The sequence below is a fragment of the Impatiens glandulifera genome, chromosome 1 (genome assembly GCF_907164915.1).
Source record: "Impatiens glandulifera chromosome 1, dImpGla2.1, whole genome shotgun sequence".
In the NCBI taxonomy this organism is placed as follows: domain Eukaryota; kingdom Viridiplantae; phylum Streptophyta; class Magnoliopsida; order Ericales; family Balsaminaceae; genus Impatiens; species Impatiens glandulifera.
Window position 1 is genome coordinate 141,061,514 of NC_061862.1, and position 16,973 is coordinate 141,078,486.

The window sequence follows — 16,973 nt, forward strand, 5'->3', positions numbered from 1 at the left end:
ACTGTTTTTACCTTTTTTTTACATTTTTTATAAAATTGTTCAAGAAATTTAAATAAAAAAATAAAAAAATAAAAGAAACCTGAAAATAAAAGCAAAATATACGAGGCATATGATCTGTTGGGCTGGTTTGTGGGTTCGGGCGAGCGGGCCAGGCCGATACGAGAGCTGGTCAATGGAGCAGTTCGGGTATGGAGCGGACTCCTTCTCCCTCTAGCCTTCTACAAATGATCATCAGCAACAGCCCGCTTCATCTTCAGGAATCCTTCTCCAGATCACAAACTCAAACCTGGACACACAAAAAAAAACATTTACCTCAATTATTTACCTACAATCTCTGACACTCGAAAAACACAAACCAAATTTGTTTTCAAAATTTATAGAAATTAGAAAAAATTCAACACTACCAAATCTTAAATTCCTTACACCATCTTCAACTCTCAACACTATTTTCAACTCCAAAATGCAGTAAATATCACATCAAACAGTAATCCATCTCCAACCCAAAAATCCATTTCCAAACTCAAAAGAATATTCTCAAAATATTCTTTTTTATACCAACTTTTTAACTTTACTAATATTATCTATATATTTATCAACTTTATAAATTTAACCCCAATCTTTTCTTATTTGTTTATGAAACAAAATTTAATTATAAATTAACAATTCATACACATAAATATAATTTAAATAAATAAATAATTAAATAATTAAATAAATTATATATAAATATAAAAAGATTATATATTAAAGATTATAAATATATAAAATCAGAGAAATGTTTAATATAAAATTAAATAAAGAAATCCTTAATTAAAAGAAACACAAAAGTTGGAGGACATGATTACATTTTATGTATAATTGCAGTGATGAATAGTAGTACGCCAAATTTGCGGCTTCTCCCTCCATATTTGCCGGATCTGCAAAATGCCGCTGGGAATGTCGTAGGGTTGGAGCAAAATGGGCTACTGCAAATCTATTTTGCAGTAGGGTTAGAGATGCCCTTAATCAAACCCTAAACCCTAAACTCTAAACCCACCCACCTTATATTCTAGGATTTGAGTGAGAAATTACTATCCACCTCATTAGTAAAAATAATTTATGATTTCTCTTTGTTGACTTTTAACCCGCCTTATTCTCAAACTCCATTGTTAACACCACAAAACTTTCACTGAAGCCTCAAACATGCACAATGTGTCGCCAACGAACAAAAGATGAAAAATATTCACTTTGCCCAACCAACTGCCACAATTAATCCCCTTAATATTAACGACAATTTCTTCCTTTTGTAACAATAAAGACAAAACTTCCATAATAATCGCAAAAAAGAAAGGAGACGACGAATCGCCTTGTCTCAGGCCTTTGTAGCTACTGAAAACATGTAGCTTCCCTATTAATGATCACCGAGAACTTTGATGTGGAAATGCAAAATCGAATCCAGTTAATTTATTTTGACTTCATACTCATTTGATTCATAATATAGAGAAGAGACTCCCAATTGACATTTATCATATGCTTTCTCAATGTCCAATTTAACTATGGTGAAAATTATCGACCTAAGAATGAAAACGAAATAATATTAATCATAGTGGAATGCAAAACAATAGCATATAAGTAAGAAAGAACAAAATAACAACACACGAATCTTACCTAGGTTCGGACCAACAATTTTCTACGTCCTACTTTTAGAGAATCTATTTAATAGAGGTATAATACATATTACAAACTCTAACTCTCTCTGTTTGTTCTAAGTTTAGTCTCTCACACTTTATTCTCGTTTATAATGTCTTAGGATCTAGGTCGCGGCTGACGGACCGGGGTCTGGTCGGTTAGCGCGTCTCATTCAAAGGTGTTGATTAATCCGGTTAGAGATTAACACCGGGGTTTCAATACTACACAAACTGTCACAAACCCTTGAACCAAGTTCAAGCGCGAAAGTGGTTTGTTTCAGGTTGAAGCAGCACACACACGAGATAGGCAGAACCGGATTTGAATAAGACAGGTTTGGAGATTACTAGGTCGGTTTTGGAGCTTAGTAATTCGGTTTAGGTGATGTTGAGTCGGTTGGAGCGGTATTAGTAGATTAGTGCAGATCGGTTAAAAAGTAAAGCAGGCGGAAAGTAAATAACAAGACAAGTTTTTATGGATGTTCGGAGATAAAACTCCTACGTCACCCCTTCCTCTCGAAACCGCGAGAAGAATATTCACTAAGGAATACAAACACAATCCGATCGAGACTTATTTCCTGCTCGATAACACCCGTACAATTTTAACCGAAATTGTAAATACACTTCAAATAAGCACTTAAGCTTTCTAGAGATAGAACACAATCTTTTTACTTAGGCTGTAGAAAATTCAGAACTTGTAACCGCATTTATTCCTCTTCAGCTCCTTCTTTTATAGGTGAAATTTCCCAACGGTCACATTTCATTTCCTTGAATCTGATTGGTTGAGCAGAAGTTCAGTGATTCAGACCTGGCGGTCTAGTCTTCCAGTGTGTAGGTCAAACCGGCTAGGTTTGTCTTTTACTCAATATGGCAACTGTCGGTTGGACAGTTGCCTGTACCTGGAAGATTGCCTTTCTGATTTATCCTGGAATAGAAAGATCTTGTAGGTCGGTCTTCTGCAGCCTGCAGACTGTCCTCAGACTTGTATGAATATGGCAATACTAAGTCTATTCCTTCGGTATCATTCTCAACAGATACCTGAAGTGTCTTTTTATACTGGTCGGTTGTTTATGTTAACCGAATGACTTCCGGTTTTTCCATAGCTTCTGATTGACCGACTGTTCAATGATTCTGGCCTTCTGATTTGACCGATCTTGTCTTTCTTGTTCGCTCAGGTTTTTGGTCGGTTTGATTGCTTGACCGGTTAAGTTTCTTAACCGGTTGAGTAGTTTGACCGGTTGAATTCTTTGCCTATTCCTGCACAAGAGATTTGTTTTTGTTAAGTTTTATTTAACCGATCTAATTTTATCTAACCATTTCTCCCTTTTTGATTATTTTATTTAAAATATTCAAAATCATGTAAGAATGCAAATGTAGGCCGGTTTTGTTTTTAAGAGTTTATTTGGCCGGATTTTTGGAAACTAACTTGGGAGAATTTTTCGAGAAATTTTGGAAAATTTTGAGAAAAATTTTGAATTTTTTTTATTTTTATCTTTTATCTTATCATAATGTATGACGAAGAATTTGGCAGAGTGTTTATCATCCACTGTTGTTCAATTATCGCCATAAAAGAGTCATTCATCATCCACTTATTTTCAAATTGAAAGAGCTTATTGACTTTATGAGAACCTTTGATGATAATTAGATTAGATGGTGGTCAAACAAACTTAGAGGCCAAGCTCTCTGATGAATTGCTTGAGTTGTTGGAGAATATCTATGTGAAAAAATAAATCTATCAATTTGTGACATGGATGTTCCCCATCCCCATTCCATGTCTACTTGGCACTTTCAAATTGCAAATTAGTGAGTCCTAAATCCTCAATTGCTTATGAAAATTTCGTCATCTCTTTAGTAATTTTTCTTGCCTCTCTCTACTCACTTGAACTCTACTCACTTGAAGATTGAACTACATTCATGTAGTTCGCAAAGTCAGTTGGAAAATACCATAAAATAGTAATATCATAAATTTATCAAAGAAAACATCTTTAAGCATCTTTGAGCTAACATGAAATTGGTCCATAAGTACCAGACAAAATCCAAGAAAATTGATTATTTTGATTGCAAAAATTCATATTATCTCAAATATTATAATCCAACATCTCAAACAAATATGTATTGCAAGCAACAAGAATACCCCTTGAAGCCCCATCATAATTTTTGACAATCCATTCAACCAACTTCTATATGCATAAGCTCTTAATAAAAAAAATCCATAGAACCATGTTTCGTTTTTGACAAGCAAATAATATCATATCCGATCGCAAGTAAGAATGATCTTATAAAATCTTGCTTATCAATGTCAATAAGACATCTGACATTCCAAGCATGCATTAACGCATTTATAAAATTATTTTCCCTTTGGTAGCATTTTTCTAAACATTCTTTGTCCCATTTTTTATTGTTATATGAGTCACAATATAATTTAATTTTTCTAGATTAGCAATTATTTTCAAGGTATGAACATGAAACTTTTGTTTTTATTGTTTTGGACGTCTCAAAATCATTGGACTTTGCAACTCATTGTCGACTTCTCTGTCCCTTTCCTCCATATCTTTGTCTAAATGAATAGTCCCGTCTTCCACTATATGATTAAGCATGTCATTAATATTTTTTACATTATTTTCTTTAGTCATTCTTTCAATTTCATCTATTTGCCGAACAAATTTCCCTTTTGACCCAAGAGTACCCATCGCATGTGTTGGAGACGCGATAATAGTTCTCATCTGAAAAAAAAGATTCCAAGACTACCAATGGAACACCCGACTAGTAGCCACAACTAACAGTCTACTATCTATTTTATCGGAGAGATTATGCTACAAACTTTGAAACTATTAATGTAAGAAATGCTTTCAAATTAAAATCGATTTAATGATTTTAAAAAAGCTTTACGAACACTAAATTTCATAGATGAAGCATGATTGAATCGAGCACTTACATCCAGTCATTGTTTGTCTCTCGATAATCGTCTATGAACCTTAACGTTTCTCCCACTAATGGTGTCTTGAACACAAAATCCAAAAGTCTTTAGAGATTCTTCTAAACCTTTTATCTTCCTTAACTCTCAATTGTGCAAGTTCTTAATATGAGAAATAAGTTTAGGAACCTCTAAAGATAAGAGGTCCTGGTTATAGAGTCATTTCCATCAAATAGCTCTAATAACTTATTTATTTAATTCCATTAAAATGAAATTATAGAGATTATTGTAGCCATACATGAATTCAATGTGTAAATTTTATATATAATGAATTAAAATATATTAAATATCATAATGGAGAATAACCTCTTACCTTTTGATGCGGTGCGAGTCGAAGAGGCGTTTATGCGAAAGTTGCAGCATCCGAAAATATCTCGCAAGTGTCAGATTTCGACGATTGCCTAGTGTTTTTCGGGCGGAAACGTTTAGGGGCTCAAAATCGCATTTTTTATTAGTTTCGGGTGTTTTTTGCAATTTATTAAAAGTTGTTTATTTCTTTTGCAAGCTAGGGTTTGAGTATTTAAAGGATCTTAAAACACTTTGTTAGGGGAAGATTATTAATCAGAAAACGAGGTTTCCTCAATATCTATCGACTTTCGGTATTCGTAAGAATCAACGAATCTTGATAAAGGTTCATCCTAGCCACGCACGCTGCATCAGTTGGTATCAGTTTCCAGTCGACCCTGAGGTATGCCGCCCCGAAGACAGCCGCGCAACCCTACCCCTGGTGCTGATGATGGTGACCTTGCTGAGTTGCGACGTGAAAACGCTGAGTTTCGCCGTGATAACGACGATTTGAGGCGGCAGGTTGAATGGTTGACGCAACGGATGGATGCATCTATGCACATGCACCACCCTGAAGATGATGTTACGATGACAGATGAAAACCCTCTCGGTGGTCTTCGGAATCGATCCCCTGAACGCCCCAATCATCGCTGGGAGCAGGCTTTCAGGGTGGACATCCCCAAGTTCGATGGTAGTCTATCACCGGAAGAGTTTATTGATTGGCTTTCTCAGGTTGAAGAGATTCTGGATTTCAAGGAAGTTCCTGCAGATCGTCGTGTACCCCTTGTTACGATCCGCTTACATGGTCGTGCACAAGCATGGTGGCAGCAGTTGAAACAAACACGTGTTCGTCATGGTAAGGCAAAGCTCACGAATTGGGACAAATTCAGGAAGCATATTAGGGCTGCGTTTCTACCATATAATTACGAACGTAACCTGTACCAGCGGTTCCAGAATCTTCGTCAGGGTTCTCGTTCCGTGGATGACTATTCCACTGAGTTTTACACCTTTGTGGCTCGTGTTGACCTGTCTGAGTCCCCTCTCCAGTTGGTTTCTCGCTATATTGGTGGCCTTCGCCTCCAGTTGCAGGATATTTTGAATATGTTTGATCCCTTGACTGTTTCTGAGGCACATCAGCGTGCTTCACAGGCTGAGAAACAGCTAGCCAGGCGCAGTTCGGGTAGCTTTGGAAAACAGGTTGTCCCCACTAGTGGCATTGGTTCTTCTTCCCAGTCGGCCCATCCCACCCCAGCCCCCCCTCGCGGCACTACAGCCCCCCCGCAGGGACGTCCCGGTGGCTTGCGTTGTTTCAATTGTGGTGAAGTTGGCCATCGCCAAGCAGAGTGTCGCAACCCAAAGTCCACCAATCGTGGTCTTTTTACTGAGGTGGATGATCCTGACTCTACTCTTCCTTCAGATTCAGCCCCAGTGTATGATGTTTATGATGATGAGGCAGCGGAGGAGTATGTTTCTGGTGATGTTGGCCCCCTTTTGGTGATTCGTCGATCATGTTTAACCCCTCGTGCTCCTGACAACGAGTGGTTACGCAATGATCTGTTCCATTCCACTTGTACCATCGGTGGCAAAGTTTGCACCTTCATCATTGATGCTGGGAGTTGTGAGAATGTGATTTCTGAGGTTGCAGTTTCGAAGCTGGGTCTGTCCACTGAACCTCATCCCAAGCCTTATCGACTGTCCTGGCTGAGTCAAGATTGTGTTGATGCCAAATCAGCCCAAGAAGGGTGCTGCCCCCACTCATCATGCGTCCCCCCTGCCACCTTGTTGTCTCGGGGTCCTTTTCAGACCGCCATGGTTGAATCTGGCATGGTGTTTGCTCTATTTTGTTCGCTGATTACCTGTGGTGCTAGTTTTGAGGTTCCTATTCCAGTGCAGCCGCTGTTACAGGAGTTTGCAGATGTTTTTCCTGAGAATTTGCCTTGTGCCTTGCCTCCTTTGCGTGATATCCAGCATCACATTGACTTGGTTCCAGGTGCTGCCCTACCCAACCGTCCTCATTACCGCATGAGTCCCAAAGAACATGACGAGTTGCGTAGACAGGTGGAGGACTTGCTGACTAAGGGACACATTCGAGAGAGCCTTAGTCCCTGTGCTGTCCCGGCCCTTCTTACCCCAAAAAAGGAAGAGTGCTGGCGTATGTGCATTGATAGTCGTGCTATCAACAAGATTACAGTGCGTTATCGGCTTCCTATTCCCCGGTTGGATGACTTGTTGGATCAGTTGGGTGGTGCTTCTGTGTTTAGCAAACTGGATTTTGTCCTTGGGCTGTCACGTACCCAGCGTGGTTCTGATTCGATTTTTGTGGTGGTTGACCGATTCTCGAAGATGGTTCATTTCATTCCCTGCAAGAAAACCTCTGATGTTGTGGTTGTTGCACAGTTTTATTTCAGGGATGTGTATCGCCTTCATGGACTTCCTGCCTCCATAGTTTCTGATCGGGACACTCGCTTTGTGAGTCACTTTTGGAGGAGTCTTTGGCGTTTGGTTAATACTCAGCTGAATTTTAGCAGTGCCTATCACCCGCAAACTGATGGCCAAACTGAAGTTGTTAATAGGTCTTTGGGGAACCTTCTGCGCAGTTTAATTGGGGATCATCCTAAGGCTTGGGATCTGAAGCTGCCTCAGGCCGAGTTTGCTCACAATCATGCTGTTAATCGCTCCACTGGTTTCAGTCCTTTCCATGTGATTTACGGGCTGTCTCCGCGTGCTCCTCTTGATTTGTTAGCGCTGCCCAGCAAGGTGCGTCCTCATTCCACTGCTGCGGATTTTGTTGGTCAGTTGGCTCAGGTTCATCAGTCCACTCATGACCGCTTGGTTGCTGCTACTGCCAAGTACAAGGAGAAGGCTGATTCGAGAAGGCGTGCTGTTGATTTTGAAGTTGGTGACTTTGTGTGGGCTATTCTGACTAAGGATCGTTTTCCAGCTCATGAATATAGCAAGCTTGCTGCTAAGAAGATTGGTCCTGTTGAGATTGTGGAGAAGATCAACCCCAATGCTTATCGTTTACGCCTTCCCAGCCATGTGCGTACCTCTGATGTGTTCAATGTGAAGCATCTTGTTCCTTTTGTGGGTGAGTCTTCTTCTGATGAGGATGATGCGGTTCCAGATTCGAGGACGAATCTTTTCTACCCTGGGGGGAATGATGCGGTGCGAGTCGAAGAGGCGTTTATGCGAAAGTTGCAGCATCCGAAAATATCTCGCAAGTGTCAGATTTCGACGATTGCCTAGTGTTTTTCGGGCGGAAACGTTTAGGGGCTCAAAATCGCATTTTTTATTAGTTTCGGGTGTTTTTTGCAATTTATTAAAAGTTGTTTATTTCTTTTGCAAGCTAGGGTTTGAGTATTTAAAGGATCTTAAAACACTTTGTTAGGGGAAGATTATTAATCAGAAAACGAGGTTTCCTCAATATCTATCGACTTTCGGTATTCGTAAGAATCAACGAATCTTGATAAAGGTTCATCCTAGCCACGCACGCTGCATCACCTTTCAATTTGTAATTCCAAAGGTTGCAATGTATAAATTAATTCCAATGAATTAATTTGTTCATATTATCTAATAAAATAACTTACACTTTAATGTGTATTCCATTTTTATATGCAATTAAATCTTTCAACAATTACTTGTAGAAATGCTATCTCCACCTCAATAATCACATTACAACCACTTTTAGAGATTACCTGAAACCGGACGGTGCTTTCATATCCAATTCGACTTCATTTTCTATTGATTTCATTTCAACCATAAAGACATTTCATTCCTTGTTACTTTTGGTCTGATGTGTTTCAGATCCTCCCCCAATGTCGGATTGTTCCAAACTTTCCAACTTTGCATTACATGTCTTATGCACGCGAATAACTTGATTATTACCACTTTGCTCTAGGTTGAAACCTGTGACAGACAATTGCCTGCTCTCAACTGGCTTCGAATTTGTGACTAGCTGCTCTGGACAATATGTGACATGACTTGATGGTGGGTTCATACTCATTTGACTCCCGAAAAACCCTTGTGAACAGGTAGTTAGAAAAAGAATGAACTTTGTTGTTTTTCTAGGGACCATTTGTGTTGGAATCACACGCTTTTGACTAGGGTTGTCTCTAGCTTCCCACACTGAAACAGTTCTACCCTTTTAGATAATTGCTGGTTTTTCAACCCACACCAGTACTTCAACGGTCATCATTTCGTCCTCAATGATGATAGTGTTGGGTTTTGCAATAGCAAAACTATGGATCTTCTTCGAAATCAAATCTGTAACAAATCATTTTTCAAATCGTCTATGACGACAAACAGATTACGAAGACTGAAATAGCACAAATCAATAAACGACAACACAATATACGTGGTTCGGTCAAAATCGACTTACGTCCACGGAAGGGATAAGTTTCACTAAATCAAATAAATGTCAATAGTATAAACTTACATGCCCTGCTCTCAAATGAAAGAATCTAAAATGAAAGAAGTGATTACACTAGGAATGATTGGACTACTCCCTAATCAAAAGCTCTCCCAATCTTTCTCTCTGGATCAGCCAAAAAACAAGAAGAACAAGGAAACCATAAAATCCTAGATCTGTAATTCACTCTCTCTCAACTTACTGTATGTTATGAGAAAAATACCCAAAAAAAGTATTTATACTCTAACCCGTTTTCATAAAAGAAAACCATGACCCGTTTACCCAGAATTTAAAACCCGCCCGTAATGGCAAGGACACCTCAACAATTCTCCCCCTTCCGAGCCATGGAAGAATGTTACTATAAACATTCATCAACGTGACGCTTCTGCCAGAATTATTCCGGCTTTGGCACAACATATCTCATGCTTTCCTCTTGGCAAGCCCTTTGTCATCATATCAGACCCGTTCTCATCTGTATGCACTTTCTCTAAGTATAACTCCTTCTTCTCGAGCACTTCACGGATCCAATGGTACCTTCTTTGGATGTGTTTTGAACGTGAATGGAAACTTGGATTCTTTCTCACATGTATAGTACTTTGTGAGTCACTAAACATCACAAACCTGTCTTGTACAATACTTATTTCTTTCAACATTTTTTTCATCCATCTCATTTCCTTACAACATTCAGTAATGGCTATATATTCAGCTTCTGTAGTAGAAAAAACAACACATTTCTGTAGACAAGACTGCCATGATACAGCTTCTCCTCCAAAAGTAAATAAATACCCTGAAGTTGATCTCATTGTGTCAATATCACAACTCATATCTGAATTAGAAAACCCTTCAACATGTGGCTTTCTAGTACCATAACACAAAGCGTATTTGGAGGTCCCTCGAAGATATCTCATTAGCCACTTAACCGCTTCCCAGTGTGTCTTACCAGGATTTGAAAGAAAACGACTAAGTACTCCAACCGCATGAGCTATATCCGGTCTTGTGCATACCATTGCATACATCAAACTGCCTATTGCTGAAGCATATGGAACACTGCACATTTCTTGTCTTTCCTCTTCATCCTTGGGAGGCATTGTCTTGTTTATTTTCAAGTGTGTAGCCAATGGACAAGCAACTGGCTTTGCCTTGTCCATACAGAATCGTTTTAGAATCTTCTCAATATATCTCTCATGAGACAACCATAGCCTTTTCTTCACCCGATCAAGAATGACCTGCATTCAAGAATTTGTCTTGCTTGACCCAAGTCTTTCATCTCAAAAGACTTAGCCAAATCCTTTTTCAACTTGGCAATCTTGAGTTTGTCTCTCCCAACAATCAAGATGTCATCAACATATATGAGAAGTATAATAAAATCATTAGAAGCAAACTTTTGTACAAAGACACAGTGATCTGTAGACGTCTTCATGTACCCATGGATGATCATGAACGAATCAAACTTAAGATACCACTGCCTTGGTGCTTGCTTTAAACCGTATAGACTTTTGACAAGTTTGCACACCTTGCTTTCCTCACCTTTCTTATTGTAACCTTCAAGTTTCTCCATATAAACATCTTCATCCAAATCACCATGGAGAAATGCAGTCTTGACATCAAGCTGTTCAACCTCAAGATCCATACAAGCAGCTAGACTTAACATCACCCGGATAGAAGTCATCTTCACTACCGGTGAGAAAATCTTATCATAATCGATTCCATGCCTCTGGCCAAAACCTTTGACAACCAGCCTAGCCTTGTATCTTGTCTTGTTATCATCACACTCTTGCTTGATCTTGTACACCCATTTATTTTGTAATACTTTTCTGTTCTCTGGTCTTTCAACTAGATCATATGTGTCATTTTTCAGCAATGACTTCATCTCTTCATTCATGGCAGTTAGCCATTCTTTCTTATGAGCATCCTCAAGAGCCTCCTTATAGCATATAGGCTCCCCACAATCAGTTAGAAGGACATACTCTGTAGCAGGGTACTTAGAACTTTATTTTTTCTCCCTAGTAGACCTCTTAAGTACCTCTGTTTATTGATTCTGTTGATTTTCATCTTCTTGTTGAACTTCAAAATTAGCCTCAACATTATCACCAAGATCAGTTTTAGTATCAGTATCATTTCCATGTCTACAGCTTGACCCTAAGGAACATCATCATCACTATCTGAGTCTGAAGCTACATGTGACCTTGTCTCCTCAACATCATGACACAGCTCAAGACTAGAATGGTCACGTATGTATGCATCAAGCTTTTCACCATCTTCAAAATTTTCAATAGTCTAATCTTCAAGAAATACCACATCTCGGCTTCTCAAAACCTTCTTATCAACTGGGTCATAATACCTGTATCCCCACTTTTCATCACCATACCCCAAAAATATGCATTGCCTAGTTTTTGCATCTAGCTTAGAACTCTCATCATTTGGAACATGCACAAAAGCTCTACAACCAAAAACACGTAAATAGTCATAATTAACATCTTTACCTGACCAGGCGCTTTCTGCACACTTATTATTCAATGGCTTGGAGGGAAAATGGTTGATCACATACACTACAGTGCTCATGGCTTCAGCCCAAAAATTCTTAGCCACCCTGGCATGGGAGAGCATACTCATCATCCGTTTCTAACATTGTTCTGTTCATCCTCTTTGCCACACCATTTTGTTGTGGAGTCTTGGGCACAGTCTGTTCATGTCGAATACCCTGCTCTTTACAATAATCATCAAATGAGTCTATGTACTCTCCCTCATTATCTGACCGCACCCTCATCCATTTTCTTCCTGACTCTCTTTCAACCAGCTTGTGAAAGACCTCAAACCTTACTGCAACCTCATCCTTGGAATTTATAGCATAGGCCCAAACCTTCCTAGATGCATCGTCTATGAAGGTTACAAAATATGAAGCATCACCTATGGATTTAATCTTCATAGGACCACAAACATCTGTATGGACCAGTTCAAGGACATTCTTTTTCAGTTCCACTTTCGACTTACTGAAGGAGACTCTGTTTTGCTTACCCTTCAAGAAATGCTCACAATTTTCAAGATGAGCATCCTTGAGATTCAACAATTCATTCCTCTTGATCAAAACATTCAGCCCCTTTTCACTAATGTGACCTATTCTCTTGTGCCACAACTCAGAGAATGACTCCATCAAAACAGAATATGCTGCATCATAGACAATTTTCAAATTTGTCTTGTATAAGGAATAACATTTCTTACCTCGTGCAACAACCAATGAACCATTGATTAGCTTCCATGCTCCACCATTGAAAACATTATGGTAGCCTCCATCATCGAGCTTACCTACTGAAATCAAATTCATTCTCAAATCAGGAACATGTCTTACATCTCTCAATGGCAGGAAACAACCCATATTTGTCTCGATTCTAACATCACCAAGACCAACTACCTTGGATACACCACTGTTACCCATGCGAACCTCACCATAATCACCAGTTTTGTATGACTGGAAGTAACATTTGTGTGGAGTAATATGGAATGAGGCACCTGTGTCAACAATCCATACTGTTTCATTTGAAGATGTGCTAAGACAAGAGTCTTGACAGTTAGAAGCATATGTCAGTTCACCATCTGAAGTATAAGCAGATGTATCTGCACTCTGTTCTTTCTTTTCTCTGGGCTTCACTATACCCTTTGCTTTTATCATTTTTAAATTTCCAGCACTCGTTTTTCCAGTGACCCATTTTGCCACAGTAATGGAAAGCACCATCCTTCTTTGGAGCTCTAGACTTTCTTTTAAACTTTCCCCTGCTCGAACTACTTCTATTATCCTTTGATCTTTATCTATTAGCCACCAACATATCAGACTTAGAGGGTTTACTGTCATATCAGGTCTAGATTTTCCCATTATTACTGTCTTAACAACTGACAAAAACCCAGCAAAGAAACTAGTTGATCTCTTCTATGAATTTCGCCAAATAACTAGTAGAGCACTCTGCTCCAATGTTAAAACAGATAACCAATCAACCTGGCTCTGATACCACTGTTGGGTTTTGCAACAGCAAAACTATGGATCTTCTTCAAAATCAAATCTATAACAAATTAGTTTCCAAATCGTTTATGACGACAAACAGATTACGAAGACTAAAATAGCACAAAGCAATAAACGACAACACAATATACGTGGTTCGGTCAAAATCGACCTACGTTCACGGGAGGGATAAGTTTCACTAAATCAAAGAAATGTCAATAGTAGAAACTTACATGCCCTGCTCTCAAATGAAAGAAGTGATTACACTAAGAATTATTGGACTACTCCACAATCAAAAACTCCCTCAATCTTTCTCTCTAGATCAGCCAAAGAACAAGAAGAAGAAGGAAACCAGAAAACCCTAGATCTGTAATTCACTCTCTCTCAATTTACTGTATGTTATGAGAAAAATACCCAAAAAAGTATTTATACTCTAACCCGTTTTCATAACAGAAAACCCGGACCCGTTTACCCGGAATTTAAAACCCGCCCGTAATGGCAAGGAACACCTCAATAGATAGTCTGTGGGAATTTGCGGTTGATTCCTTGCACCTTAATTCTTGCCCAACTTGTTGCCTTACCTTTCTTGGTATCATCGTTCACTCACACGAATTCCCTAAGAGTATCACCAATTAATTTCAGAATGTAAGGGTTGAAAATATCAGTTGGAATGTTAAAAATTCAAATTCATTTTGTGCTTGTCGACTTCTCCACAACTTGACCTGAGTTGCTTGAAGTAACCTTCTATTTGCTTCGTTCATAAGTCCACCAACACTGCATTCAAATGGGATCATGAACATACATGCTGCTCCAACCCTAACAATGATATAATTGTCCATTTGATTCACACCATACAACACCCCTAGAAGAGGAGAGAGTTTCAACGCCTTGGTTCAACTTCAGTCACCAAAACTCGTTCATCAGGTCTGTTCTTCATCTTTTTAATGGAAACGGTCAACGTCCTCCTATTTAGGTTTAAATAACTAGCTCAATCATCACCCACCAAGATTGTTCTATGATAAAAGTCGGCTTAAGATATCAAAATGTCACGAATTCGATTTTATCTAAAGTGCTTTGAGTTTAATCGGGGTCATAACTATGGGTATTAACAGTAGTGGCTCTGATACAATGTAAGAATATAGAGAAAAAAATTATATTGAATGATTGATAATGCAGAGATATAATATATATATATATATATATATATATATATATATATATATATATATATATATATATATATATATATATATATATATATATATATATATATATATATATATATATAATCTTAGCGTCCAAGTTAGGGCAATTTGTAGATGGGCTGAAACCTTTAGATGGGTTGAGCCACATAATATATTGTAATAGGTTATTTGTTGTAAATACCCTCTGATTTTATTGGTCATCTTTTCTCGAGTTTGTAAACAATTTTTTTTCACAACAAAAAGGTAATATTGTTGGATATTAAATTATGTCTATTTAGAAAGTGATGCTAAGGTGGAATTTAATTTAAAAGAAACAAATATTATATATATATATTAATTAGAAACTCTATAAAATAATACATTTGGGACGACAAAAATTTATTAATTAAAAGAGTTATTAATTAATTGATAAATTAATATTTATTATTTTATAGTAAAATATTTAGTTTACAAACATCTTTAAGCTTCCACTTAATTATTGTATACAATGCATGTACTGTATATCAAATTAATGGCCCAATTTGAAGAAACATTCAATCTCCCACTTTATTATGATTTTTGTGTTCAATGTATCACTTTATGGACATTAAAAATATTTTCTATATAAACAAGATCAAAATACTGTAAGTTAACACAAACAAATCATACACAAAATATGTCTTCACATCTTATTAAATAATGAGATATTAATTTATCGAGTTTATTTATATATATTAATAAATATAAAAGATTGCCCAGTGAGTCCATGAGGTAGGACTGACCAATTCTAAGGATATATAGCCCATTCAAAAAATAATAAAAGTCAACCCAATACAACAAAAACAACTCAAAACCCAATACAACAAAAACAACTCACTATTTGTTAGAATTTAATTATTTATCAATAAAAAATAATTTATATCTACTAATGCCTTATTTTTTAAAAAAAAATTATTTAATCTATACAAAAACAGTTTTCCAATCGGTCACTTTTCACCAATCACATCATTCATTCCATTAACCAAAATACTAAAATACCCTTTACTTTAAATTATTATTTTTTATTTTATTTATATATATAAATAACATTTAAGTCATTTTACTAAATATAATCATCACCTTCTCAAAATCATCAACCATCATTACTTTTTTTCTTTTTCTAGGTAGGTTATTCAAATAACCCCAATTCGAACAAGCCTTAAGTGAAAAAACAATTTATTAATATATTTGTTAAATTAGATTAAAAGAAAATTGTAATATGTCTAGCACAATCCACATATACAGTCGGTCTTAGACATATTAAATAAATATATATTTATTTATATTTATATTTGTGAAGGTTGGAGGTTAACCTAACGTAACATAAAATAGCATGACCTTTACCGTCAGACTTTACCGTCATACATACATTTCAAATTAATTAATCCTCAATTAGAATAAAAACTTGTCACTTTTGATTTATTAGTAATCGTTATCTTAGTATATTAAAATCATATAAAAAGAAGTATGTGCATAATTAAGATATATTTGAACATTATTTTATTTAAATTAGATATCTAAACAAAATTTAAATCTTATTTTTTATTCAAACCCATATTCAATATCAAATGTTATGATTTTCAAATAATATATACACCACACCTCTCTTTGAAACAATAAAATTGATTTCAAATCTGTAATATTAATTTATTGAATTGAGTTATATTATAATCTCCATTATATCATATTAAAAATAAATAATTGCTAGATTAATAAACTGTTATAATGTTAATTATGATTTTTAAATACATAACATTTTTATATATTATGTTTTCTAGTATAATTTCAGTTTTATCTATCAAATTGATACCTATCCAAAGAGTAATAAAAGTTCTATCATTTAATATATTAATTAATGCATACAGTTTATTTAAAATTTTCAAATATTTGTTTAATTTGAGAAATTTGTATGATACACATTCATATATTTGAAGTAAGAATTGAATTCAATTTTATTATTTTATCATTTTTTATTGGAGGAAGAGTTTAAATTATTATATTTTAATAATTATGAGTCTATTTTAGTTCAATACATTAAATTTTATTATAATATATATTTTGGGTTATCGGTTAATATATGAATTTATTTTATGTTATTATTATTTGATTATATATAAACAAAATATTTATAATGCTTAAAATAAATATAATATATATATCAATTAACATATTATATAATTAAAAAATTATGATAATAATGATAATAGTAAAATTAATATGGATATCTTGTTTGAACTATTATTTTATTAATAATATTTATTAAATCAATGAGAACTAGCATTATATCGTACAACTATTATTCAAGTTTTTATTCAAAACGTATTTAATTGAATCGAACATTTAGATTTTTTAATCTGACTCTTACCATTAAACTACATTTCTGAGATATTTTATTAATAATTTTACTAGTTATATTTGTTTTATTATA